This window comes from Nicotiana tomentosiformis, chromosome 10 (assembly GCF_000390325.3).
Source record: "Nicotiana tomentosiformis chromosome 10, ASM39032v3, whole genome shotgun sequence".
NCBI lineage: Eukaryota > Viridiplantae > Streptophyta > Magnoliopsida > Solanales > Solanaceae > Nicotiana > Nicotiana tomentosiformis.
Window position 1 is genome coordinate 67499462 of NC_090821.1, and position 27773 is coordinate 67527234.

The 27773-nt window shown below is 38.4% G+C and overlaps 1 long non-coding RNA gene across 2 annotated transcripts; it reads left to right on the plus strand.

Annotated features, from left to right (window-relative positions):
- Positions 1-10294: 10294 nt before the first annotated feature.
- On the plus strand, positions 10295-22936 carry LOC138900574 (uncharacterized). 2 transcript variants are annotated; one of them, XR_011411683.1, is made up of 4 exons: positions 10296-10468; positions 10584-10832; positions 12530-12592; positions 22736-22936. It is a non-coding gene; the product is annotated as an uncharacterized lncRNA (long non-coding RNA). The 2 variants fall into 2 exon arrangements; XR_011411682.1 differs by having other exon boundaries at positions 10295-10832.
- The last annotated feature ends 4837 nt before the right edge of the window (positions 22937-27773 follow it).

Genomic DNA, 27773 nt, shown 5'->3' on the forward strand with positions numbered 1-27773 from the left:
CCGGCCATTCATCCGGGACAGCCGGGAGCAACATTCTCTTCTTCTGGAATCGGGTAACAAACTCTCGTAGCAGCTCGGACTCTCCTTGCGCAATCCTGAATATGACAACCTTTCGAGCCTATACCTTTCTTGCCCCGGCATGAGCCTTGATGAAAGATTCTGCAAGCATTTCAAAGGAATCTATGGAATGCTCGGGTAACAATGAATACCACGTCAAGGATCCCCTCGTGAGGGTTTCTCCAAATTTCTCCAGTAGCACAGATTCAATTTCGTGAGGAGCTAAATAATTTCCCTTTATCACCATTGTGTATGTGGTAATATACTCCTGGGGGTCTTAAGTTCCGTCACACTTTGGTACTTTAGGCATTTTGAACCGTTTCGGGATTAACTCTGGTGCCACACTTGGTTTGTACGGTAATTGAGTATACTTCTTCGAGTCCGGACCTTTCAGCACTGGTGGCACGCCCGGGATTTGGTTCATCCGGGCGTTCACTTCCCTTATGAACCATAAAAGTTCATTCTTGAAAGGATCATTCTCGTTGTTAAGGCCGAATCCGTTCCCCCTGCCCCATCGGAGCCAATTTCACCCCTGGGAATGTTGTTATCGACCCTCCGCGTCGTTTGATTCATGGGAACCCCGGGAGGAATCGAATCTTGACTATTTGTATTATTTGAAGCTCCCAACAACTTCACTTCCAACCAAGAGGGGTTGCTCTGATGGTAAGCAACCTCCACTTCCAACCAAGAGGGGTTGCTCTGATGGTAAGCAACCTCCACTTCCAACCAAGAGGTTATGAGTTCGAGTCACCCCAAGAGCAAGGTGGAGAGTACTTGGAGGGAAGGATGCCGAGGGTCTATTGGAAATAACCTCTCTACCTCATGGTAGCGGTAAGGTCTGCGTACATACTACACTCCCCAGACCCCACTAGTGGGATTATACTGGGTTGTTGTTGTTATTGTTGAAGCTCCCAACAGCGCTTGCTTCAACTCCGTCAAAACCTTATCCTGTCGCGTGAGGTGGCCTAAAATGATCACTTGTTGCTCTTGCAAGGCCCTTACCACGTCGACGACATGTTCCTCATCAGCGTCATCAGGTGTAGTCCCCCGAACATGTCAAGGATACTACCTGTCATGCACCGGTGTAGCGTCATTTCCCTTATTATGGGTGTCACTGATTGAGTTCTCGCAATGAGGTTGATCCCCTCGAATCTCGGGGTTGTGCATGCCGTTAATATATTATGTGCCATTTCTTATGATCTTTTCTAAGACAAAAATAATCAAACACGCTAGTAAAAAAGGCAAAGATCAATTTAATTACACGGCTATCTAGGTCCACGGCGGGCGCCAAACTGTTTACCCGTAAAATGGTACAGTTGAATTTATACGTCGTTTTTAGATAAGTGAATTAATTTGATCCTGAAAAAAATAAATCATCGAAGGAATATGCAATACTTAGACTTAGGATATAGACGAAACAACAGAAGCAATAATTCCGGGAACAAGATTTCCGGGCACAACAACAAAGAAATCAAAAAATAAGAAGATAAGATTGTATTAGGCTTTATATAGAATGTAGCGTAAGTTTGCCAGAAAATTCATATCCTTTACAATGACAACTAAGCTCACTATTTATAGCTATGAAGAAGATGATCGTGCCTTTCTTCAATGTCAATTATGAGGGACGTTGATGAAGATATAACGGTGAACATAAATGTCAAATTCCTTGTAACGGGTATTGTCACGACCCGAAATTCCCACCTTCGGACCTTGATGGAGCCTAATATTTCACTTGCTAGGAAAGCCAACGTTAGAATAATATTATCTATTTTAAAATAATTTTTAAATTTATTAATAATCAAAGAAACAAATGCAGAAGTAAAGTCTAAAATGTAGTGAATAATCCATAAAAATAATGGTGTCTAAATACCATCCCAGAATTGGTGTCACAAGTGCACGAGCTTCTAGAATATTAAAAATAAGGGTCTGAATAAAATAAAGCTGTCTAAAAATAAACACACAACTAAAGTAAAGTAGACGGGGACTTCAGAACTGCGGACGCCGTGCAGTTATACTTCAAGTCTCCTCTGGTAGATGAAATCCGAGCAAGTCTATGGTACGCCGTTGGGACCAACTCCGAAATTTGCACAAGAAGTGCAGAGTGTAGTATCAGTACAACCGACCCCATGTACTGGTAAGTGCTGAGCCTAACCTCGACGAAGTAGTGACGAGGCTAAGGCGGGTCACTTACATTAACCTGTACGCAATATTAGTAACAACAACAAATAATAGAATTAAATCAGGTAACTCATTTATAATAATTGAAGCCAACTCAGCAGTCATAACCAATTATCATTTTCATCAATTTCCGTTGCAGCGTGCAACCCGCTCTCACAATATATTCATATTCAATTCTGTTGCGGTGTGCAACCCGCTCCTCCAATATATTCATTTTAATCAAGTATGTTGCGGCGTGCAACCCGCTCCTCCAATATATTCATTTTAATCAAGTCTGTTGCGGTGTGCAACCCGATCCCCCAATATATATATATCGACTTTTAAATAAGTCTGTTGCGGCATGCAACCCGATCCTTCAATATATTTATTTACCAATTATTATAGAAGAAATTACCCCAATGAATGAAACAATTAATATAAAGTTTTTTGGACAACAAGCATACAATAATTATGAATTAATTATGAACAAAAAATGACAAATAGCAATTTATCTAGGAAATCAGGGAGTAAATAGGCAGTTTAATGTTAACTATGCTAAATGTCAAGTAGAAATTAATACACATAAATCAAATAGCATGTAACAATTATTGCAGGAATTCAAGAATTAATATTTGTCAAAGAATAGGAAAGAAATAATTATTATAACCGTTAATTCATGATTAAAACAATTTATTATTTTTCAAGTAAACATGCAAATAATTAATTTGACAACGTATAGACACTCGTCACCTCGCCTATACGTCGTTCACATGCATTTCACATAACAAATAGTTTAAGGGTTTTATTCCCTCAAGTCAAGGTTAACACCGACACTTACCTCGCTTTGCAAATTCCAATCAATTACTCGATCATAGCTTTTTCTTTTAAATTTGTCTCCAAAAGTTTCAAATCTATTCACAAACAATTCGATATACTCAATACGAATCATAGGAATTAATTTCATAAAAATTTACTAATTTTTCGGATAAAAATACAAAATTCATTTAAATATTCGACAGTGGGACCCACATTTCAAATCTCGAAAAAAAACTTACAAAATCCGAACACACGTTCCGATACGAGTTCAACCATGTAAAATTTATCCAATTCTGATGTCAAATGGACTTTCAAATCTTAAATTTTCGTTTTTGAAAGATTTTATGAAAATCTAATTTTTCTTCCCTAAATTCACGGATTCATGATATAAATGAGTATAGAATCATGAAATATAGTCAATATAGGATAAGGAACACTTACCCTTTTCCCGTAAATATCACCCAAAATTCGTCTTACCCGAGCTCAAAAATGGAAAAGGGTTGAAAATGGGACGAATCCCATTTTCTGAAACTTTTGCCCTTCGCAAACGCGGTCAGTACCTCGCGTTCGCGAAGAACAAATTCTTGCTGACCAATTTTACTTTTCGCGAACGCGAGGGATACTTCGCAAATGCGAAGTTTTCCCGGCTTGTCCTTCGCGAACGCGAAGGCAATTTTTCTAGCCAACCCCTTTCCCTTCGCGAACGCGAAGCTTCGCACCTCAAGCCTTCGCGAACGCGTTCTCTCTGTCGCGAACGCGAAGCACAAAATGTGCCAGACCCAATTTGCTCTTTGCGAACGCGAGACTCCCCTCGCGAATGCAAAGAAGGAAACCAAAAGCAGGTTTCTGCAGTTTCCTCAAGTCCAAAAATGATCCGTTAACCACCCGAAACCAACCCGAGCTCTCGGGGCTCCAAACCAAACATGCACCCAAGTCCTAAAACATCATATGAACTTGCTCACGTGATCAAATCGTCAAAATAACACCTAGAACTACGAATCGGACACCAAATCAAAGGAAGTTTTCAAGAAAACTTTATAACTTATATTTTCACAACCGGACGTCTGAATCACGTCAAATCAACTTCGTTTCTCGTCAAATTCGGCAGACAAGTCATAAATACTATAGTGGACCTATATCGGACTCCGAAACCAAAATACGGACCCGATGTCAATAAATCCAATATCAGTAAATTCTTAAAAATTATTAAACTTTCAAACTTTTAATTTATCATCAAAATTCTATTTCTCGGGTTAGGGACCTCGGAATTCAATTCTGAGCATACGCCCAAGTCAAAATAGTGATCCAAGTTCGTTTGCTCCAAATATTGACCAAAGTCAACTCAGTTGAGTTTTAAAGCTCTATTTCACCTTTTAATCCATTTTTCACATAAAAACTTTCCGGAAAATTGTACGGACTGTGCACTCAAGTCGAGGAGTGATAAATAGTGCTTTTCGAGGTTTTAGAACACATAATTAATTATCAAATTTAAAGATGACATTTTGGGTCATCTCAGATATTTGCTTTTAATGCCATGGAATATTCTCTATTAAATGCTATCGGGAGAAGAACATTTATTACATCTTTATGAGTGTTATTCTTTCCGGTGACAAATGAAATAGTTGTTTTCGGACTTTAGCCATCCCCTGTCTTGTGTTCCACGTGTCCCTTTCTCGTACGGCCATATGTCATAGCATATTTTACCATTGTACAGTATGCTAGATAGGCTCCACACACACATAATTTAAACTAATTTTAAACTTTATTAGTACTTTATTTCGTTTGGGGCAAAACTGAACAATAATCTTCATGAACAACTTCGTTCTCTCTTGAAAAAAGTCATATACATAACCAATGAGCACTAGCTTTATTTCTATTCCCTTGTTAAATTATGGCACTCATCAAATACAGCAACATTATACTTTTACCCTCTCTTCGTCGCATTTTATTGGCCACACTATGAGTACCCATAGCTTCTGAAAATTTATTAGATACGGCACAACAAATAACCGACTTTAAAAGAATTGTGATTTTTATCAGTATAAACAATTATTACAAATGTAATATTCTTTTTCTCCGAAAATAGTTAACACGTGGATATGCTTCGGGGTTTGTTAGATACAACACACCAAAAATCGATTTTAAAGAATTATGAGCTATATCAATATAAACTAAAAGTAGAAAAACATGTTTTTTCCCCTCTTTAATGTATAGTCGAATTGCACTAAGAGTAGTTTAAAATATATAATTTTCATAATATTTAATCGATCTGCAATAAGAATGCCAAAAATTAAATTATGTTTTCATTAATGTAAGTACAATGTTGTAGATAATAACCATCACATTAGCAAGTTCATAATTGTTTGCAATAATTTGGAATCTGTTATAAAATAAAGACAGTAAAATAAAGGCAAGTATAGAGAGAAACTGATATATTATTAAACTTCAAACTTAACTGAATTCTCCTCTATTTATAGAAGAAAGGAAGCTGCTGTGTAAGCTGCTACTGCAAGCTGCTGTGTAAGCTGCTTGTAAGCTGCTGTGTAAGCTGCTTGTAAGCTGCTGTGTAAGTTGCTTGTAAGCTGCTACTGCAAGCTGCTGTGTAAGCTGCTTGTACCAGATATAGATAATCTTCTATCATGGGTAATAATTATCCATAGCGGAGTACCGAAAGGATAAGCTTCTTCAGGAGGCTTATTTCCAATAGAGTACTAAATAGATAAACATATTTATGGCGGAGTCTCATATGGATAAACTTCTTCAGGAAGCTTATTTATAACGGAGTACTAAATGAACATCCATAATATAATATATTCATAACACTCCCCCTTGGATGTTCATTAAAAGATAACGTGCCTCGTTAAAACCTTACTAGGAAAAACCCCGTGGGAAAAAAATCCTAGTGAAGGAAAAAGAGTACACATATTTAGTAATACGCATTGCTAACTGCCTCATTAAAAACCTTATAAGGAAAACCCTGTGGGAAAAAACCTTAATAAGAAAAAAAGAGTACATCGCGTATTTTACTCCCCCTGATGAAAACCTTATTTCAAATATTTAAGTCTCCGCATTCCAATCTTGTATACCATCTTCTCAAAAGTTGAAGTTGGTAAAAATTTGGTGAATAAATCTGCCGGATTATCACTTGAACGGATTTGTTGCACATCAATGTCACCCTTTTTCTGAAGATCATGTGTGTAGAATAATTTTGGTGAAATGTGCTTCGTTCTATCTCCTTTTATAAATCCTCCCTTCAATTGGGCTATGCATGCAGCATTGTCTTCGTATAAAATTGTGGGTCTTTTTTCACATTCCAAACCACATTTTTCTCAAATAAAATGAATTATTGATCTCAACCATACGCATTCCCTACTTGCTTCATGAATAGCTATTATTTCAGCATGATTTGAAGAAGTAGCAACAATAGATTGTTTTGTGGATCGCCATGATATGATAGTACCTCCACATGTAAACACGTACCCGGTTTGAGACCTAGCTTTATGGGGATCAGATAAATAACCTGCATCTGCATAACCAACAAGATCTGCACTATCTTTGTTAGCATAAAACAAACCCATATCAAGAGTTCCCTTTAAATATCGTAATATATGCTTAATCCCGTTCCAATGTCTCCGTGTAGGAGAAGAGCTATATCTTGCTAGTAAATTAACAGAAAATGCTATGTCAGGCCTTGTAGCATTAGCAAGATACATAAGTGCACCAATTGCACTGAGATAGGGTGTTTCAGGACCCAGGAGTTCCTCATCCTCTTCTAGAGGTCGGAATGGGTCCTTATTCACTTCAAGTGATCGAACAACCATTGGTGTACTCAATGGGTGTGCTTTGTCCATGTAAAAGCGTTTTAAGACCCTTTCTGTATAGGCAGATTGATGGATAAAGATCCCGTCTGCTAAATGTTCAATTTGCAGACCAAGACAAAGTTTTGTCTTCCCAAGATCTTTCATCTCAAATTCTTTCTTAAGATATTCAATTGCCTTTTGGAGCTCTTCTAAAGTTCCAACAAGATTTATGTCATCAACATAAACAGCAAGTATAACAAATTCTGAAGCCATTTTCTTTATGAAAATACATGGACAAATAACATCATTTATGTAACCTTCTTTCAGCAAATATTCACTGAGGCGATTATACCACATGCGCCCAGATTGCTTTAAACCGTACAAAGATCTTTGTAATCTGATTGAGTACATTTCCCGAGATTTTGAATATGCTTCAGGCATTTTAAATCCTTCAGGGATTTTCATGTAAATTTCATTATCAAGTGACCCGTACAGATAAGCTGTAACCACATCCATTAGATGTATTTCAAGCCTTTCACGTAAGGCTAAACTGATGAGATATCGAAATGTTATGGCATCCATAACAGGTGAATATGTTTCTTCATAATCGACTCCAGGTCGTTGTGAGAATCCTTGTGCGACAAGGCGAGCCTTGTATCTTTCAACTTCATTTTGCTCATTCCTTTTTCGCACAAAAACCCATTTATGACCAACTGGTTTTATACCAGCAGGTGTTTGGACTATTGGTCCAAAAACCTCTCTTTTAGCAAGTGACTTCAATTCCGATTGAATTGACTCTTGCCATTTTGGCCAATCAGATCTTTGTCGACATTCTTCGACAGATCGGGGTTCAAGATTCTCACTATCTTGCATAATGTTAAGTGCAACATTATAAGCAAAAATATTATCCACCACTATTTCAGATCGATTTAAATTAATCCCATCACCAGTAGAACTTATTAAAAGTTCCCTGCTTACTTGATTCTTGGGTTTATTGATTTTTTCAGGAATCTCAGAACTAATCAGATCTTGGGTCTCTTCAGGAGATCCCTTCATAATATCATTTTGATCATTTGTCGATTTTCTTTTTCTAGGATTTCGATCCTTAGAACCCACAGGCCTACCACGCTTCAGGCGTGTTTTAGGTTCACTAGCTCTCATGCTTGTAGATGGTCCTGCTGGGACATCAATTCGGATAGGCACATTCTCTGCAGGGATATGTGACTTAGTTATCCTTTTCAAATCAGTAAATGCGTCTGGCATTTGATTTGCTATATTCTGTAAATGGATGATCTTCTGGACCTCCTGATTACATATAGGGGTACGCGGATCAAAGTGAGATAATGATGAAACTTTCCACACAATTTCTCTTTTGATTTCCTTTTTCTCTCCCCCTAATTGTGGGAAATTTGTTTCATCAAATCGACAATCTGCAAATCGAGCAGTAAATAAATCTCCCGTCAATGGTTCAAGATAGCGAATAATAGAGGGTGATTCAAACCCAATATATATTCCTAACCTTCTTTGGGGGCCCATCTTACTGCGCTGTGGTGGTGCTACTGGCACATATACAGCACATCCAAAAATTCGTAGATGGGAAATATTTGGTTCATGACCAAAAACTAATTGTGACGGAGAATATTTATTATAATGTGTTGGTCTGAGACGGATAAGTGATGCTGCATGCAAGATAGCATGGCCCCAAACAGTAGTGGGCAATTTTGTTTTCATAAGTAGTGGTCTTGCTATCAATTGCAGTCGTTTAATAAATGACTCTGCAAGGCCATTTTGAGTATGAACATAAGCTACCGGATGTTCAACTTTTATCCCAACTGATAGACAGTAATCATCAAAAGCTTGAGATGAGAATTCTCCAGCATTATCAAGGCGAATAGCCTTTTATAGGATAATCTGGGAATTGTGCCCTTAATCGAATTATTTGGGCTAATAACTTTGCAAACGCCAGGTTGCGAGATGATAATAGGCACACATGAGACCATCTTGAAGATGCATCTATTAGGACCATAAAATATCTAAACAACCCACTTGGTGGGTGAATAGGTCCACATATATCCCCATGTATACGTTCTAAGAAGGTAGGGGACTCAATGCCAACCTTCATTGGTGATGGTCTAGTGATCATTTTGCCTTGATAACAAGCATCACAAGAAAATTCATTATTTGTAAGAATCTTCAGGTTCTTTAATGGATGCCCACTCGAATTTTCAGTAATTCGTCTCATCATTATTGATCCAGGATGGCCCAAACGGCCATGCCTAAGCACAAAAGTATTTGAATCAGTAAACTTCTGGTTTACGACAGAGTGTGTTTCAACTGTACTAATCTTTGAATAATATAAGCCAGAAGATAAAGTTGGTAACTTTTCTACAATGCATTTCTGGCCAGAAATATTCTTTGTAATACAAAGATATTCCATATTCATTTCATCTATTGTCTCAACATGATACCCATTTCGGCGGATATCTATAAAACTCAACAAGTTTCTTCGGGACTTGGAGGAGTACAATGCATTGTCGATAATAAATTTTGTTCCCTTAGACAGAAATACAATAGCTCTTCCGGAGCCTTCAATCAAACTTATATTACCAGAAATTGTAGAAACATTTGCCTTTTTCTTATGCAAATAAGAAATGTATTTCTGATCTTTGAATATGGCATGAGTTGTTCCACTATCAACTACACAAATATCTTCATGATTTGTCTTTGATCCAAACATAATTTGAGGATTATCCATAATCTGTGATACTTTCAAAGTATTTGCTCGAGATGGCAGAGTCTCGTGCTGATAACGTGTTATAAAATAAAGACAGTAAAATAAAGGCAAGTATAGAGAGAAACTGATATATTATTAAACTTCAAACTTCTGTACATAATGAACTGAATTCTCCTCTATTTATAGAAGAAAGGAAGCTGCTGTGTAAGCTGCTACTGCAAGCTGCTGTGTAAGCTGCTTGTACCAGATATAGATAATCTCCTATCATGGGTAATAATTATCCATAGCGGAGTACCGAAAGGATAAGCTTCTTCAGGAGGTTTATTTTCAATAGAGTACTAAATAGATAAATATATTTATGGCGAAGTCTCATATGGATAAACTTTTTCAGGAAGCTTATTTACAACGAAATACTAAATGAACATCCATAATATAATATATTCATAACAGAATCATGTTTGATAGGTTTTAAAGAAGAGAATTCTTTGAAAAGATGTTTATCAGTTTAAGGTACTAAGATGTACGGTGTATGTTTGGGATTACATCTCATGACACGTAATATTTGATAGTCTCAAAGAGATAGATATCTCAGTTTTTGTAAAAATCTATATCTATATAAATATATAATAGAGGGCCTATGACCGGGTTACGTGGCACTCTCATTGGGCGGAAAATATATTTTTTCTGCCTCAGTATTTTTTCACTTTTAAAATCAGAAAATTCATCGCTTTAAAACCTAAAGATTAACCGCTCAACAACAAAAGACTCCTCACGGTACATCCTTACCGCTTCACATACACAACCGCCTCTTCCCACATGCCACAACCATAGTTTTCTCCCCACAGGGATTTGTTACTCACTGTTCCCCTACTTATCTCACTTTTCATACTCTATCGATTCATCTGTAATCTTTCATCTCTATTTTTAATTTCCTTCAGCAACTTCTCGCTACCTTGACCTTTGTTAAAATTCTTCAAACGAAACTCTCTCTAACTTCTTTGTTCTATTTATTTTTTTAGGGGAAAGGAAACTCTGGTTTATTCACTACTAACCTCTAGGTTTTTCCCTCGCCACGGTTTTCCTCACCAAATGCCAATGAAGTCTAGAAAACAAAATATACTTTCACCCACTGTTTGTAATCCTTTCAAAGCTAATCTTTACCATTTATGCCATTTTCTTATTCTTCTAAAATTGTTTACATCCTAATCTTACTGTATAGGTATGGAAAACCAAAGATTGGGGTGCCAAAATACCGTGAAGAGATTGAGGTACGTCCAAAACTTCTTCACTACTATACTTTTTGCACAATTCATAACCATTGGTGTGAATATTCTGGAATACTCTAATTTTCTTCCAAAATCAATAACTAAGGATGTAAACATTATGTTAAGATTCTAAAACACATTAAACTTTGTAAAAAAACAAATATTATTCACTACTATATGATTTTAACACAATATAACTAATGTTTAAATATTATGAAATACTATAATTATTTACCTCATTACTGCTTTTTACTTGGAAGCAAAGTTCGACAACAATGTCTTTAAATGTTGATTATATATATAGATTATTCCTACATTAATATTACTATATTTGGCCTGCACATTTCCTTTGCGTTCTGATTGAAGTCCGAAATATGCATTTAACAAAGCGACAAAAGCAAAATGATCAGAAACATATTTTTTCCAGAGCAATATTGTAAAACCAGAAAATCTATTCTGCAATTTTCTTATATCTTGCTCTTTTCCTATATTCAAAAGACATGCCTCTTTTTAATCCTAAGTCATGCCTCCTACTCGATCTTCTTATTTCTCTTCCTACAAAACTCACTCCTTCTACAGTAATATCTATAAATGTTATTTTTTCGCGCTTATAGTGGATAACAACTGGATGAATCCTGATATCTTTAGACTAACTAAGGGGGAAAAGAGAGGTCACGCCTTCAATAATGATATCTATAAATATTGTTTACATATAGTTTAGTATTATGGTGTTTAGACTGTACTAGATTTTTATTGTAGCCTTATATTTTGGTACTGCATAGTTGTTCAACTTTCTGTTACTTCTCTTTGTCTAAAAATCACGCATTCCATAATAATATGTATAAATATTTTTTATATATAGTTTACTGATATGAAGTTTAAATTGCCTTAACTTTTTATCGTAGCCTCAGAAAATGATATTGGATTGTAGTTCAACTTCCTCCTCTATTAGCATTTCTTTTTCTACACTTTTATGCTCTGCTTGCAGCGAAATATATCATGCAATTATCAAAGGTAAATTTTTATGCATGCTGCATTGCATTTGTCAATGTAACAAGTGCAACTAAAGAACTTGAAGTCTCCATATATTTGATGTATCGAAATATCTCACAAATGTGGATTGAATATTTGAAAAATAAACAAGTACAACTATCAATAATGCAAAGATTGACTTTCAATATATTTGCGTATGTAAAAATATTATATATATTATTGCATTTATGACTTGTGAATTACATTATTGTAGATAAATAGTTTATAATGTACTTTTCTGGACTCGTCATTAGGTCATCATCCTCAGAAAAATTTATTCCACATACAATATGTTATTTTCAAGGTTGAAGTGAAGATTTTCAGACTATTATGAGTGCAAATTGGATATCCTTCTCTCAAATAATTTGCCAAAGTTGTTATCAACATCTAAAGACAACGCAAACCCGATCATTACATATGATATTGTGGAGTAAGGAACTTTACAAAGCGAATATTGTGACTTACTCTTGCAATAACTTATTACGATTACAATTGTTTGGTTATCTTATGTCAAGGGCTATATATGGAGTAGAAAGAACAACTATTTAATCCGGTATATAATATTTTCACTGTATGCAAGTCCATTTCATTCTAACTATGTGTCTTAAATAAACTAAGGTTATCAAAAGTACTTTTACAAATTAAAGTATGTTGCCATGTGTTTGCAGATTCGATTTATTTAGCACTCAGTTAGTTCAAATGGTAAACAACTTAATGTTCACGGTTTGCAGGTTAGGACTTATTTATAGTCGTTGTTTATATAAATCCAGATAGAAACTTGCATTTTGTAGTTAATCTTATGTTGCTCCTCTACCTTCCTCTCTTCCTATTATTTTTCATATAGCTGCTTTTCGGTTTAAATATGTATTGCTACGTAGTAAAACATTGTTCAATAATTCATTTTTTTTGTTGTCTAATTGATGCCTATATGACACGAAATGTAGTGGGGTGATAGAATTCGAGGGTCCACCAAACTATATAGAGAACCATGTTCTCTATTAGTTTTCACAGATTACGCACACACAACAGTAAGTAAATGACACTGAAAGTTTTTACGTGGAAAATTACCAGTTCACGGGATTAAAAACCACGACCTACCCATATAGGATTTCAACTTCACTACTGAACAAACTTTTAGATTACAACCTATTGTAACCTAGGAATTAACTTCTTAATCGCTCACTAACTTGTAACAATCCTATTACAAGCCACTTTGTATTACCTCTACTACAAAGACTTTACAACTCGACTAACTCTAGCTAAGACACAAACGCAAAGGTTTATGATTTACAAAAGGGTTTCCTACACAATGATTCTAAGTAAGCTAAGTAGGAATTTCAAGTAAGAACTTTGACAAAGGTACAACTCAACTAAGGACATATAATAACTTGATATGGGGAACTGGTCTGTAGCAGTGTTGTTCTTTGTTCTTGATGCACTTGAGAATCATTTTCTGGATGATCAATCACTGTGGGAGTGCTTGAGTGAATTCTCAAAGTGTTCAAGTGATGTTTTGTCTTTGGTTTAATATTAATATAACATTGATGACATCACTTGAATGATGTAAGCAACTTGGGTGCAAGATCTTTCCCAATGCAGTTGATTGCTGCATTGTGTTGTATTGTTGCGTATGCATGCAACCACTTTTTAGCTGTTGGAGGGTTGACTGGTATGATCACCAAGGGAACTGATGTCCATCTGTTCCCCTTATTGATTCTTGTGGGAGTGCTCGAGTGAATTCTCTAAGTGTTCAAGTGATGTTTTGTCTTTGGTTTAATGTTAATATAACATTGATGGCATCACTTGAATGATGTAAGCAACTTGGGTACAAGATCCTTCCCAATGCAGTTGACTGTTGCACTGTGTTGTACTGTTGCGTGTGCAGGCAGCCACTTTTCAGCTGTTGGAGTTGACTGGTACGATCACCAGGGGAACTGATGTCCATTTGTTCCCCTTGTTGATTCTTTAGCTTCTGAAAGACTGATGAACCTCTCAAGCTTAAGTCTGGTTATTTCCGCATACTTGAGAATGTGTATCATGTTCCTTATAATTGAAATGCCAACGAAGAACCATAATGAACCAGAAATGGCAATGCCTAACCTTGAATTCCCCCTAAATTTGTGTTCCTCCTCAATCAATGCACATCATTTATTCAATTATGCATATTCTTCCCCCTTTCGGCATCATAAAAAGAAGAAAAACAAGTAAAAGCAAAAATAAGTTCAGTGTGGTTAACTCATGCCACATGTGTGCACACAAATATAATAGAAGACAGGGACATAAGAGTAATGTATACACAACAAAAAGGGAAAAACTTTCTTTAAACAATTTGGATTTTACGACAGGAGCAGTTTCAATGTTGCCAGCAACCATCCACAATTCAAAACAAAAAAAAACAAGTACCAACGATAAAAGATCATTAGAAAAGTCATAAAAATCGGACACTTAAAACTTGACACTGGAAGGGACACTATTTAGGGAGAACTAGAGGAAGAGGGCTTAGAGGAGGGGCAAGGGTTTTGAGGACTAGAACAATTCAAGCATTCGCCGATATTTGCTCATTGAGAAGTCTTTGTTTCAGGTCCTCCACTTGTTTCTTGAGCTCAACATTCTCCTTAGTCAAACGGGCAGCCTTTGAGCTTTGAGAACTACTGTAACCATGTGCCTCCTAAAGCTGACTGAGCTGACCCTCAAGAATAGCATTTCTTGCTTTTAACTTCCTGATCTCCTCTGTAGCACTGTTCTAAGCGTTGATCAATTGAGAAATGGTAGAAGTGCTTCCAACTCCTCCAACTTTATCAAATGCACTCATATTCTTCGAGAGTGGTCTTGGAGAAAGTTTGCTTCCTAGTTCCCACTTTAGCTTATCCCAGAGGGACCTTGAAGAACTCAAAAACCTTGGTGAGAAGGAACCCATAAGGCAGCCCATGGTTACCATCTTTGAACTCTGCCATTTTTTGCATGTGTTCAATCATAATCCCATGCAGGTTAATGGTAGTGAAGCCATCCAGCGCTTCCATGAGAACCATGTTGGCTCTAGAGGTAATGGATCTTCTCTCAGCTCGGGGAAGCACCACTTTATTCACCATCTCAAACATCAATTGGTACATTGGAAGGAGAGCCTTCTTGTGCACACGTTCACCCTGCTGGATTGCCTTGTCCTTAACAATAGCATTTCTAAAATTGGAAGAGCATGATCCTTGGATTGATGACAACCCTTCAGCAGGCACACCCAAAATCGACCCCAACAAAGTAGAGTCCATCACAATGTCAACCCCATTCACCAGTACGCAGATGTGATCATCCTCAACTTTGAAGAAGTCGGCATAAAAGCTTTGTACTTCATCCTCACAACTTTTGGAGCATCATTTGTAAACAAGTATGTCCATTGCTGGAATTCACAGATTTCAACCAATTGCCGCACTCCGGCCAGCTCCAAAATGTCAGGGGCAAATGTGCGGCCCCATTGTACCTTCCGATTCCTCAATTTTTCTTTCCCAGCACTCTGGGATTCATCAACTTTGGCTTTCTTGGAGGAACCGGGTTCCTCTTCGACATCAACTTTCCTTTTCACATGCTTGCGAGCAGTTTTTCCCTTCTCAACGGACTTTGCAGACACTATTTTCTCAGACACATTTTCACCAGAATCTTCCATCACCTTATTACCAGATGTTTCACCACCTTCTTCTACTATCTTGTCGCAAGATTCTTCCACCAAATTGTCACTAGAGATAACATCATCACTCTTGTTTGGACTCTCAATACTCATAGAAAATTTCTTTTTAGACTTGGAGAAAGAGTGCTTCTGTGAGCGCTTGTGAGTCAAGGAACCAGGTTCCTCGTCCACTTCATCATCCATAGTGACAACATGCACTACATTTTCATGTACAACCTTCCCATCCTTCACCAATTTCCTCCTCCTTTGATTGACTTGACTTTTCTTAAGAGCGGACTCAAGAGCCTCCTTCTTTTGCAATCTTGTAGTGGGTCGCTTAGGAGTTGGCTCTAAAGTAGAAACCGGTCTAAGCCTAGCCGGATAAAGCTAGCAATAGCTATATCATCGAAATCCTATTCATTATCCCCATTCTCTTCACCAGATACAGATCTCATCTCAGGCACCACCACATACAGAGGCTCAGCATAAACATAAGGAGAGAGAGTAGGGTCAATACTGACCTGGGGCTCTTGAGAGGACCCCTGAGTTGGATCCTCCGAGGAGGGATCAGGTCCTTCATTAGGTACCCAGTAGTATTGTCCTATGTTGATTGTTCAACAGGCACAAGCTCTCTACCTTCTACCAAGGTCTTAGGCTCTTCCCCGTAAGGCTCAGACCCATCCTCACCTCCTTCGATAATAACCCCTTCAGCCACTATAGATGGCATATTTTCCATTGTTTTTTTCTCTTGTAACTCCATGAAAAATGCAGGAGAAGGAGGAGTGTTACCTGTGGACTCAAGAATAGGAACTGTCTTTGTTGATTCAGCATTCTTAGGACCAGCAGTTTGGTCTACATTTGAGCCTTCTTCCATAGGAAGACTGGAGATCTCCTGATTTTCCTCTTCATCAACTGTACCCTTTTCACCCAGTTTTTCCGGTGAGGCGGGATGAGAGCTCGTAGCCACAAACCTTTTAGGAGTCGAGGTTTTGCGGCTCTGATGAGAAACAGAACTCGATTGGGTAAGAGAGGAGACTGAGTGTAGTGGTGACTCTGTCCTAGGGTTTTAGTTAGTTGTGGAGTTGAGTGAGGAGTCTAACATCGGTGTTTTAACTGGTAGAGACTCAATGGGGGTGTTACTTGAAACACCTGAGGCTTCTTGATTTTCAGTTATGGTGAGAAGTGATGAGTTTAAGAGGAGGTATTGGGAGTTTGAAGAGAGAAAGAAGAATTTTTTTTTTTGAAGTTTGATGTGAGGAGTTGTGACAGTGATGGATGTATTTAAGATGGATGAGGGACCGGTTAAGAAAATGCGACAATTTTAGGAAACGGGTCGCTTACCAATGGGAGAGACCTTTGGGTTCAAAAGACACAAAGAAAAGAAACTGACACACTGATGATGTGGCACTGTTTTATCTGTTCAAAATTGTGCATGAGAGAACAGAGAAACTACTAACCTGTGTTAGGAGAACCAGGTTTCCGGGCGGATCTTGCAAGTGTAAGGTTTACCCTTTTTACCAGCATGCACTGCATCAACTGCTCTGTAATAATTATGCGTGTGTACCTATAACGGTATAAGATGAGTTAGACTTTGCCAGAAAATACTTTTTAGCTAATTTTACCTGTACATTTCTTTTGTAGCCAATCATTGAGGGACCAGGTTCTTAGTTGGGTTTTATCAACCCCAGTGTCGGGCGATTTCTTTCAAAATGTTCTCTGCTCAAGGCTTTGGTGAATATGTCTGCAATCTGATCTTCTGTGCTGCAGAATTTCATACAGATGAGCCCTTTTTCAATATTGTCTCTGAGGAAGTGGTGACGCACATCAATGTGCTTGGTTCTCTTATGTTGGACTGGATTTGGCCATGTTGAGTGCACTTGTATTGTCGCACAGGAGGGGCACACAGTCAGAGAACACTCCAAAGTCTTCCAACTACTGTTTGATCCATAACAATTGAGCACATCAAGAAGTACCTGCTATATATTTCGCTTCTGCAGTTGAGAGTGCCACTGAGTTTTGCTTCCTTGTACCCCATAAGATTAGACAGGAACCCAGAAAATGTGCCATTCGAGACGTGATTTTCCTAATCCACCAGATATCTTGCATAATCAGCATCAACATACCCAACAAGATCAAAGTTGTCTCCTGAGAGATAGTAGAGAACCAGGTCTTGTGTTTCTTTGAGATATCTCAATATTCTTTTGGTAGCCTTCAAATGAGATTCCTTTCGATTAGACTGAAACCTTGCATAGAGACACACGCTGAACACAATGTCTGGTATGCTTGTAGTGAGATATAATAGCGACCCTATAATACCTCTATACATGGTCTGATTTACAGGGGAGCCATGTCCATCCATGTCTAGATGAGTGGTTGTGGCAATATGAGTGTCAATAACTTTTGATGTTTCTATGTCGAATCTTTTTAGCAGCTCTTTGATGTACTTCTGCTGACTTATCAGTGTTCCCTTTTGAGATTGCTTCATCTGAAGTCCCAAGAATAAACTTGATTCTCCCATCATGCTCATCTCAAACTCACTCCCCATGAGTTTTGCAAATTCTTCACATAGAGAGTCGACTGTGGATACAACGATGATATCATCAACATATACTTTCACAATGAATAGGTTCCTCCCTCGTTTCTTCTGAAAAAGAGTGTTGTCAATTTTCCCTCTTGTAAATCCATTTTTTAGAAGAAACTTTGACAATCTTTCATACCAATCCCGGGGAGCCTGCTTTAGCCCATACAATGCTCGTCCAGTTTGAACGCGCGCTCAGGATGCTTGTGATTCTCAAATCTAGGTGGCTGCTTGACATAAAATTCTTCTTTTAGGAAGCCATTCGAAAATGCACTTTTGACATCCATTTGTAACAATGTGAACTTCATATGAGATGCAAAGACAATAAGAATTCTGATAGCTTCCATTCGAGCAACTGGAGAAAAAGTTTCATCATAGTCAATCCCTTCTTCCTGGTTGTAGCCTTGAACTACAAGCCTTGCCTTGTTTCTTGTTGTATTTCCAAACTCATGGAATTTGTTATTGAATACCTACCTGGTTCCTATAATAGTTCGATCTGTAGGTCGAGGAACCAGGTGCCATACCTTGTTCCTTTCAAATTGATGCAGCTCATCTTGCATGGCTGTGATCCAATCTACATCTTTCAATGCTTCTTTGATATCTTTGGGCTCTATTTGAGAAAGAAAAACTGAGAAGGCAAGTGAGTTTCTAGTTTTTGACATGGTTTGAATTCCTGAGTCAAGAAGAATGATTATGTTGTCAAGAGGGTGTGAAATTTTGTGCTTCCAATTTGGTACCTGAGCCTCATTGGTAGAAAACCCAGGTATATCTGACTGAGGTTCTTGGCCGCTTCTTATTTCTACAAGTGGAGTACCTTGTACTGCATCGACAACTCTGTTTGCAGCTTCAGTTGTTGTGATTGTGGGACCAGGTTCTTCTCCAATGGATGGAGATGTAGTTGCATCATCTTCACTGGATTCCTTGACATGACTCATCATGTCTGCCTTTCTACTTTCCATGTCAATGACTTCACCTGGAACATATAAAGGTTCTCAATCTTGATCATCATGTATGTCCTTCTCACATGAGAGGTGAGATTCATCAAAGATCACATGTATACTCTCCTCAACACATTGAATTCTTTTGTTGTATACTGTGTAAGCTTGCTTTGGGACGAGTATCCCAGAAAGATTCCTTCATCACTTTTGGCATCAAATTTTCCAAGAGCTTCCTTGCCATTGTTGAGAAGAAAACATTTGCAGTCGAATGTCCTCAAATGCGTCAGCTTGGGCTTTCTTCCATTCAGCAACTCATAAGGTGTTTTGTTTATAAAGGACCGATCATGCACATGTTTATCAAGTAACATGCAGTGTTGACTGCTTCTGCCCAGAAAGTTTTTGCAATGCCACTGTCAATTAGAATTGTCCTTGCCATATCTTCAAGAGTCATGTTCTTCCTCTCGACAACAACATTTTGTTGTGGTGTTCTTGGAGTTGAGAAATTATGAGTAATGCCATTTTCGACACAGAATTCATCTAATTTGGCATTATCAATTTCTGTCCCATGGTCAGATCTGATGCAAGCTACATTACTTCCCATCTTCACTTGTATTTTCTTGACAAATGCAACAAATACTTAGAAGGTTTCATCCTTGGTTCTGAGAAATAGGGTCCAAGTGAATCTGGAGTAGTCGTCCACTATCACAAAGATATATCTTTTTCCTCCTATGTTTGGCACCCTCATAGGTCCACATAGATCCATATGAAGTGCTAACTTCCTTTTTGAGCTTGAATGAGGATCTGACATGCTTTCTTTTTGCACACGCATCAAATACCTTGTGTTCCTTGAAGCTTGACTTGGGCAGACCACGAACCAGGTCCTTTTGGACTAGCTTGTTCAGTAGTGGAAAGTTTTCATGCCCCATCCTTCTGTGCCATAATTCAGCATCATCATCAATATCTCTTAAACATTTGAGATCACCACTCTCTTGGTCAAGACATCTTTTTCTCAAGCTCTTAGACAACTGAGATCGTCTCTTTCAAGCTCAGTGTTAGCAACTCTTTTGGTCAAGACATCTTTTTCTTTTTCAACACTCTTAATGGTTTCGTTCAAATCAACCACCACTACTACTAGATAATCTCTCTCAAGTTCTAAGTTAGCAACTTTTTCAATTAAAACTTCTTTCTCTTTCTTAGTACACTCAATAATCTCTTTTAAATCAACCACAACAACTACTAGATCATCTCTTTCATGTTCTACGTTTGCAATTTTTTCAGTTAGGGCATCTTTTTCTTCTTTCAAACTCTCAATAGTTTCTTTCAAATCTACCACAACGACTACTAGATCATCTCTAGATTGTTCTGCTTCTCTTAATTCCACAATTAGAGAATTTTTATTATTTATAAGACTGTGGTATGCATCTATTAAAACATTTGCCAAAGACATGAGTTTTTTTAGGAGAATAAAATTTCAGATTTCTCTAAACATCTAGAAAATTTACCTCATTATCGTCGTCGTCATCTCCATCATCATCAGACTGAGCCATCAAGGCAAAATAGAGTCATATTTAGTTGCTTCATTTTTTACTGCCATCATTGAACTGTCACTATGATCATTATCTTCTTCAGATTCGCTGGAGGAGTCTCCCCATGCATCAAGAGCTTGCTTCAAAACATTGTCATCGGTATTCTTTCTCTTGAAATGTTTATTAGGAACCGAGTTCCTCTTAGCTGCTTTGTCTGTGTTGTGCTTGAATTGATCTTGCTTTAAGAGGGGACAGTCCTTGATGAAGTGTCCTGGCTTGCCACATTTATGACATAAGTCATATTTTTTTGTCTTGCTATAACTGCCCCTTTTTGGAATGCCTCCATTTTTGCGAACCATTTTCTGAAATCTTCTTGTCAAGTAAGCCATATCACCATCCTCACCACTTGAATCATTGTTGTATGTCTTAAGGACCAGATTCTTCTCTCTTTTGGGTTCTCTTCTTTCATTGTCCTTCTTTTTCTTCATTTCATACGTTTTCAAATTGCCAACAAGTTCATCAATGGTCAGCTTCTGCAAGTCCTTTGCCTCTGTGATAGCATTCACTTTGCTTTCCTAGGAACTGGGCAGTACACTAAGTATTTTCCTAACAAGTTTGTTTCTTGGAAGAATTTCTCTAAGAGAGTGAGGCTCATTAATGATAGATGTAAAGCGAGTATGCATATCTTGGATGGATTCACCATCATTCATCCTGAAGAGCTCGTATTCAGTTGTGAGTATGTCGATCTTGGATTGCTTGACATGTGTTGTTCCTTCATGAGTTGTTTGGAGAGCTTTCCAGATTGTTTTGGCTGACTGGCATGCCGATATCCTGTTGTGTTCATAAGGACCAATACCATAAACGAGAATTTTCTTTGCACGGAAATTCTTTTCTATGGATTTTCGGTCGGCGTCATTGAATTTTTTTCTTGTTTTGGGGATGGTTATAGTAGGATCGCTACTGGTTTTTATGGGAACGAAGGGTCCATCACAGATGACATCCTAGAGCTCGAAATCCTCAGCCATGATGAAGTCATGCATCCTGGTCTTCCACCATCCATAATACTGGCCATTGAACCTTGGTGGTCTGTAGGTACATTAGCCTTCTTCAAAGTTTGGTGGAGCAACCATGAGGATCCTTTCTAGGTGTTCGCCTGATAGAAAGAACCTGCTATGATACCAATTGATAGAATTCTAAGGTCCACCAAACTATATAGAGAACCAGGTTCTCTATTAGTTTCCATAGATTACGCACACACAACAGTAAGTAAATGACACTGAAAAATTTTACATGGAAAATTCTCAGCTCACGGGATTAAAAACCACGACCTACTCTTGTAGGATTTTAATTTCATTACTGAGAAAACTTTTAGATTACAACCTATTGTAACCTAGGAATTAACTTCTTAATCCCTCACTAACTTGTAACAATCCTATTACAAGTCACTTTGTAATACCTCTATTACAAAGACTTTACAACTCGACTAACTCTAGCTAAGACACAAACGCAAAGGTTTATGATTTACAAAAGGGTTTCCTACACAATGATTCTAAGTAAGCTAAGTAGAAATTTCAAGTAAGAACTTTGACAAAGGTACAACTCAACTAAGGACATATAATAACTTGTTATGGGGAACTGGTCTGTAGCAGTGTTGTTCTTTGTTCTTGATGCACTTGAGAATCGTTTTCTGGATGATCAATCACTGTGGGAGTGCTTGAGTGAATTCTCCAGGTGTTCAAGTGATGTTTTATCTTTGGTTTAATGTTAATATAACATTGATAACATCACTTAAATGATGTAAGCAACTTGGGTATAAGATCCTTCCCAATGCAATTGATTGTTGCACTGTGTTGTACTGTTGCGTGTGCAGCCAGCCACTTTTCAGCTGTTGGAGGGTTGACTGGTACGATCACCAGGAGAACTGATGTCCATATGTTCCCCTTGTTGATTATTTATCTTCTGAAAGACTAACGAACCTCTCAAGCTTAAGTCTGGTTATTTCCACATGCTTAAGAATGTGTATCATGTTCCTTATCTAGTTCTTGACATTAAGTTTGTTAGATCATCAAAACATAAAACAAGGTACTTATAACCTATCATAGGAAATTAGCCATATATAAAGTGTATTTGTAAATGGAGGTCCTATTCTTCTGATGTTTATTGTTGTCTATTTTCAGGAAAATATGACACAAACTGCGTGAAGAGTATGTCTTTGTTATTGAAAAAGAAGTTCATTACATATTTGTAGCAGCGTTAGACTATAAGTTTAGATTAATTGATTATGTAAAAGTGAGGGTTAGAGAAAGAAGAAAGAAAAGGGTCGGATGAATAAGTACTCAAGTAATGGAGAGATACATTTGATTAATTCTTTTCCTTTTCTTTTTTTTTCTTTTTCTTCTCTTTTTCTATTTCTTTTTTGCTTCCATCTCTTTTAAGTTTTTGATTAATTTTTATTTGAGGGAATTGAAACTATCAAATTTATGAAACATAGGTGTGAACAATTAATAGTAAGAAATAAAATATCAAGAAAGATTCCTTAGAGAAAGAAAGCAAGCAAGCGACATCTTAGGTTTACATTCTCAGGCTTTTACCTTATAATTATTTTTCCATTTAAAATTTTGTTTTTCCCTAATTCAAGTCACATATATTGCTGTAAATGATTTTAAGTCGTGAGTTGTTTCAGATTTAACATGGAATATCAGTTCCGTCAAAAATTATTTATATAGGTCTAAAATCATCCTGCATGGAAAGATTTGTTTGTATAAAGAATTTCATCATATAAATTTAAAAGAAGTATGAAAAGATAGTAAAATCACATAAACATGATTTATTAGAATTTCATTGGTTTACCAAAATTATAACATTACTATTTAATTATGTTCTTATATTTTTTATAATCGCGCGAAGCGCGAGCAAATATACTAGTAATTCAATATTATTAGCGCCCATAGTGCCCTGAAACAATATACCAGTAATAACGTAATTCAAATGTATCAAGTGTTGTGATATTAATATTTTTCAATTCGTTCGGTAGTTTTTTTAAAAAATCTTCCTCCCCTTTGATACCCTATTGCTCTCAAACTCACGATCCTGGGATTGAATGTGGGGTACTGACCATCTGAGGCTAAACAAAGCAGGAAAAAGGGATGGTTCATTTTGGGCACATGGCAGCCCGTCCAATTAAGAGAAAAGGTCAAATATACCCTTTTACTTTCATATATTATCTACATTTAACCTCCGTTATACTATCAGGCCAAATTTATATGACGACCCAACCGGTTGTCTCAAGAGTTGTAGCCCCGTTTCCCTATTTTCTGCTTCTATTATGTTCTACAACTTTTATATGATTTATCGGGTTGGTTGGTTCGAGTCCGGAGTGATGTCGGAGTAAATTGAGACACTTAGTCTCTTAATTGGAAGCTTAAGTTGAAAAACGTTGACTGGATGTCGGTATATGTGTAAACGGCCTCAGATTTGAATTTTGATGGTTCTGATAGCCCCGTTTGGCTATTTTGGACTTATGAGCGCGTCTGGAACGTGATTTGGAGGTCCGTAGTAGAATTAGGCTTGAATTGACGAAAGTTGAATTTTTGGTAAATTTGACTGGAAGTAGACTTTTTGATATCGGGGTCGGATTATGATTACGGAAGTTGGAGTAGGTTTGTAATATTGAATATGACTTGTGTGCAAAATTTGAGGTCAATCGGACGTGGTTTGATAGGTTTCGACGTCGTTTGTGGAATTTGAAAATTTAGAAGTTCATTAGGCTTGGATTCGGGTGTAATACATATTTTTGATATTGTTTGGAGTGATGTGAGGGTTCGACTAAGTTCGTATTGGGTTATAAGACTTGTTGATATGTTTGGTTGAGGTCCCGGGGGCTTCGGGTGTGTTTGAGATGCTTAACGAGTTGAAATTTGGGACTTAGGTAATTGCTGAGTTTTCTGGTGTTATGGTGTTTCGCACGTGCGGTGGGGAGACTGCAGGTGCGGACCCGCTGAAGCAAAGAGGAGACCGTATATGCGGGCAAGGCCAGGAAGGGCAGGGGGTGCAGGTGCGAGAAAGGGTGCGTATGTGCGACCCCGTAGATGCGAAAAAGGGGAAGGCCCGTTTCTATGTCCTCCCTGCCAAACCGGATGCCATTGCTACGGATGCTGTGATTACAGGTATTGTCTCAGTCTGCCATAGAGATGCCTCTATATTATTTGACCATGGTTCTACTAATTCATATGAGTCCTCGTATTTTCGCTCATTATCTGGATATGCCCCTTGAGTCTCTAGTTTCATCTATTCATGTATCCACTCCAGTGGGCGATACTATTATTGTGGACCGTGTATATCGGTCATGTGTGGTGACTATTGAGAGTCTGGAGGCCAGAGTAGATCTCTTGTTGCTTAGTTTGGTCGATTATGACGTGATTTTGGGTATGGATTGGTTGTCTCCATGTCATGTTGTTCTAGATTGTCACGCTAAGACCGTGACTTTGGCGATGCCGGGGTTGCCGAGAGTTGAGTGGAGCGGCTCTATAGACTATGTTCCCGGTAGAGTGATTTCATACTTGAAGGCTCATCGGATGGTTGAGAAGGGTTGTCTATCTTATTTGGCCTTTGTGAGGGATGTTAGTGTAGAGACCCTGCTATTGATTTTGTTTCGGTAGTGCGATATTTTCCGAATGTGTTTCTTGTAGACCTGTCGGGCATGCCGCCTGACAGGGATATTGACTTCGGTATTGATTTGGTGTCGGGCACTCAGCCCATTTCTATTCCACTGTATCGTATGGCACCGACAGAGTTGAAGGAATTGAAGGAACAATTTCAGGAACTCCTTGATAAGGGGTTTATCCGCCCTAGCGTGTCACCTTGGGGTGCACCAGTTCTATTTGTAAAGAAGAAGGATGGTACTATGAGAATGTGCAATGATTACATGTAGTTGAACAAGGTCACAATCAAGAACAAGTATCATTTGCCACGTATTGATGATTTGGTTGACCAACTTCAGGGAGCGATGGTGTTCTCCAAGATTGATTTGATGTCAGGGTATCACCAGCTAAAGATTCAAGACTCAGATATTCTTAAGACAACTTTCAGGACCCGATATGGCCATTATGAGTTCCTTGTGATGTCTTTTGGGCTGACCAACGCTCCAACAACGTTCATGCATCTGATGAATAGTGTGTTTCAGCCATGACTCATTCAATATTGTATTCATTGATGACATCATGGTGTACTCTCAAAGCCAGGAGGAGCATGCCCAGCATTTGAGGATTGTGTTATAGCGGTTGAGGGAAGAGAAGCTTTATGCAACGTTCTCCAAGTGTGAGTTTTGGCTCAGTTCCGTGGCGTTCTTGGGGCATGTGGCGTCTAGTGAGGGTATTTAGGTAGATCCGAAGAAGATAAAGGTTGTTCAGAGTTGGCCCAGACCGTCCTTGACAAAATTGACCCAAAAGGGTGCTCCTTTCAGGTGGTCGGATGAGTGCGAGGAGAGCTTTCACAAGCTCAAGATTGCTTTGACCACGACTCCAGTTCTAGTTCTACCATCAGCTTCTGGTTCTTACATAGTGTATTGTGATGCCTCGGGAATCGGTATTGGGTGTGTTTTGATGCAAGAGGGTATAGGGATTGCTTATGCTTCGCATTAGTTGAAGCCCTATGAGAAGAACTATCATGTCCACGACCTTGAGTTAGCAGCTATTTGTACGGGGTCCATTATGAGATTTACACTGATCATCGGAGTTTGTAGCATCTGTTCAAATAGAAGGATCTTAACTTGCGTCAGCGGAGGTGGTTAGAGCTTCTTAAGGACTATGATATCACTATTTTGTACCATCCCGGAAAGGTTAATGTGGCGGCTGATGCCTTGAGTCACCGAGCGGAGAGTTTGGGGAGCTTAGCATATCTTCCAGCAGTAGAGAGGCCATTGGCGTTGGATGTTCAGGCCTTGGTTAAGTAGTTTCTTAGATTGGATATTTCTGAGTCGAGTCGAGTCGAGTATTGGCTTGTGTGGTCTCTCGGTCTTCTCTTTATGATCGTATCAGAGAGCGTCAGTATGATGACCCCCATCTACTTGTCCTTAAGGACAATGTCCAGCACAGTGATGCTAAGAAGGTCACCATTGGAGATGATGGTGCATTGAGGATGAAAGGAAGGCTACATGTGCCCAATGTAGATGGTTTGCGTGAGTTGATTCTCCAGGAGGCTCATAGTTTGCGGTATTCTATTCATCTGAGTGCCGTAAAGATGTATTAGGACTTGAGAAAACATTACTGGTGGATGAGAATAAAGAAAGACATAGTAGAGTATGTAGCTCGGTGCCTAAATTGCCAGCAGATGAGGTATGAGCATCAACGACCATGTGGGTTGCTTCAGAAGCTAGAGATTCCGTAGTGGAAGTGGGAGATGATCACTATAGATTTTGTTGTTGGACTCCCACGGACTCAACGGAGGTTTGATAATGTTTGGGTGATTGTGGATAGGCTTACTAAGTCAGCTCATTTCATTCCTGTGATGACTACCTATTCTTTCGATCAGCTGACTCGAGTGTATATCCGCGAGATTGTCAGGCGTCATGGCGTACCGGTATCTATCATCTCTGACGGACGGAAAATATGAGAGCACTATTTACATCACGGTTCTGGAGGGCCGTACAACATGAGTTGGTTACTCGAGCGGAGTTGAGCAACATTCCACCCTCAGACGGATGGACAATCTGAGCGCACTATTCAAATATTAGAGGATATGCTATGTGCGTGTGTGAAGGAGTTTGGGGGTTCGTGGGATCAGTTCTTTCCTTTAGCGGAGTTTGCTTACAACAACAGTTATCAGTCGAGCATCCATATGGCCGTATGAGGCTCTGTATGGTAGGTGATGTAGGTCTCCAGTAGGTTGGTTTGAACCTGGCGAGGCTAGATTATTGGGTACAAACTTAGTTCAGGATGCTCTGGAGAAAGTTAAGGTGATTTAGGATAGACTACGCACAGCCCAATCCAGACAGGAGAGTTACTCGGATCGGAAGGTTCGCGATATTGCATTCATGGTTAGAGAGCGAGTCTTGCTCCGGGTTTCGCCTATGAAGGGCGTTATGATGTTCGGGAAGAAGGGCAAGCTGAGCCCAAGGTTCATTTGTCCCTTTGAGGTGTTGCGATGAGTTGGGGAGGCTGCTTATGATCTTGCTTTACCTCCTAGTCTAGCAGGAGTTCACCCAATATTCCATGTTTC